The sequence below is a fragment of the Eubalaena glacialis genome, chromosome 7 (genome assembly GCF_028564815.1).
Source record: "Eubalaena glacialis isolate mEubGla1 chromosome 7, mEubGla1.1.hap2.+ XY, whole genome shotgun sequence".
Lineage (NCBI taxonomy): Eukaryota > Metazoa > Chordata > Mammalia > Artiodactyla > Balaenidae > Eubalaena > Eubalaena glacialis.
This window is the reverse complement of record NC_083722.1, coordinates 13446631-13448990: the sequence shown is the minus strand read 5'-3', so window position 1 is coordinate 13448990 and position 2360 is coordinate 13446631. Positions and strand designations below refer to the sequence as shown.

At 37.5% G+C, this 2360-nt stretch overlaps 1 non-coding gene across 1 annotated transcript; it reads right to left on the bottom strand.

Moving 5' to 3' along the window:
* Window positions 1-1912: 1912 nt before the first annotated feature.
* Window positions 1913-2019, bottom strand: LOC133095841 (U6 spliceosomal RNA). The gene has a single exon (XR_009701698.1). It is a non-coding gene; the product is annotated as a U6 spliceosomal RNA (small nuclear RNA).
* Window positions 2020-2360: the final 341 nt, after the last annotated feature.

Sequence of the window (2360 nt, the reverse complement as noted above, 5' to 3'; positions counted from 1 at the left end):
ACATATGCCTAATAGGAGATCCACACTGAAGAAACAGTATTTGAAGAGAGGCAATATTTAAAGAGATAATAGATGGCTGTTTCTCAAATCAAAGAAAAACATGCAGATGCAAACCAAATTATGAACAGAATAAATAAAAATAAATCCACACCTAAATACATTGGAGTAAAACTACAGCGCACCAAAGAAAAACAGAAAAATTTGAAAAGAGACGAATAGAAAAGATATGTAATAGAGTGCTATATTGGGACTCTTTCTGTCTCAATTTCTGCAGAGGCCACTTAAGATCAACAACAAAATAATAAGGAGCAAATACTCCCTGATTACAAAGAGAGGTACTAAACTCCCTATGCAGGATGTGGAAAGGGAGTAGTGAGTAAAAACTAAGTGACTTTCCCCCTTCATCTTGATGTAGACCATTTAGAAACACTTCCTTTGTAGCCTGGAATGTTGATTTTGTTTTTTTGCAAATCTCAATGTGTGTTTGCAATGAATATGTATTGTCTTTTTTTTACATTAATTTTTATTGGAGTACAGTTGCTTTACAATGTTGTGTTAGTTTCTACTGTACAGAAAAGTAAATCAGCTATACATATACATATATCCCCTCTTTTTTGGATTTCCTTCCTATTTATTTATTTATTTACCCATTTAACACCTTTATTGGAGTGTAATTGCTTTGTGTTGGTTTCTGCTGTATAAGAAAGTGAATCAGCTGTATGTATACATATATCCCCATATCCCCTCCCTCTTGCGTCTCCCTCCACCCTCCCTATTCCACCCCTCTAGGTGGTCACAAAGCACAGAGCTGATCTCCCTGTGCTATGCAGCTGCTTCCCACTAGCTATCTATTTTACATTTGGTAGTGTATATATATCAATGCTACTTTCTCACTTCGTCCCAGCTTACCCTTCCCCCACCCCATGTCCTCAAGTCCATTCTCTACGTCTGCATCTTTATTCCTCTCCTGCCTCTAGGTTCATCAGAACCATTTTTTTTTAGATTCCATATATATGTGTTAGCATACGGTATTTGTTTTTCTCTTTCTGACTTACTTCACTCTGTATGACAGACTCTAGGTCCATCCACCTCACCACAAATAACTCAATTTCATTTCTTTTTATGGCTGAGTAATATTTCATTGTATATATGTGCCATATCTTCTTTATCCATTCATCTGTTGATGGACATGTCCTGGCTACTGTAAACAGTGCTGCAGTGAACATTGTGGTACATGTCTCTTTTTGAATTATGGTTTTCTCAGGGTATAGGCCCAGTAGTGGGATTGCTGGGTCATATGGTAGTTCTACTTTTAGTTTTTCAAGGAACCTCCATACTGTTCTCCATAGTGGCTGTATCAATTTACATTCCCACCAACAGTGCAAGAGGCTTCCCTTTTCTCCACACCCTCTCCAGCATTTATTGTTTGTAGGTTTTTTGATGATGGCCATTCTGACTGGTGTGAGGTGAAACCTCATTGTGGTTTTGATTTGCATTTCTCTAATGATTAGTGATGTTGAGCATCCTTTCATGTGCTAGTTGGCAATCTGTATATCTTCTTTGGAGAAATGTCTGTTTAGGTCTTCTGCCCATTTTGGGATTGGGTTGTTTGTTTTTTTGATATTGAGCTGCATGAGCTGCTTGTATATTTTGGAGCTTAATCCTTTGTCAGTTGCTTCATTTGCAAATATTTTCTCCCATTCTGAGGGTTGTCTTTTCATCTTGTTTATGGTTTCCTTTGCTGTGCAAAAGCTAAGTTTCATTAGGTCCCATTTATTTATTTTTGTTTTTATTTCCATTTCTCTAGGAGGTGAGTCAAAAAGGATCTTACTGTGATTTATGTCATAGAGTGTTTCTTCTGAGTTGTATAGTGTCTGGCCTTACATTTACGTCTTTAATCCACTTTGAGTTTAAAAATATGGAACACTTCATGAATTTGTGTGTCATCCTTGTGCAGGGGCCATGCTAATCTTCTCTGTATCGTTCCAATTTTAGTATATGTGCTGCCGAAGCGAGCACTTCCTTCCCATTTAGGTCACCACAGAGCACTGAGTAGAGTTCCCTGAGCTATATAGTAGGTTCTCATTAGTTATCTATTTTACACATAGTATCAATAGTGTATATATGTCAACCCCAATCTCCCAACTCATCCCCCCCTTCCCCCCCTTGCTGTCCATAGTCCATACGTTTGTTCTCTACATCTGTGTCTCTATTTCTGCTTTGCCAATAAGATCATCTATACCATTTTTCTAGATTCCACATATATGCGTTAATATATGATATTTGTTTTTCCTTTCTGACTTACTTCACTCTGTATGACAGTCTCTAGGTCCATCCATGTCTCTACAAATGACCCAATT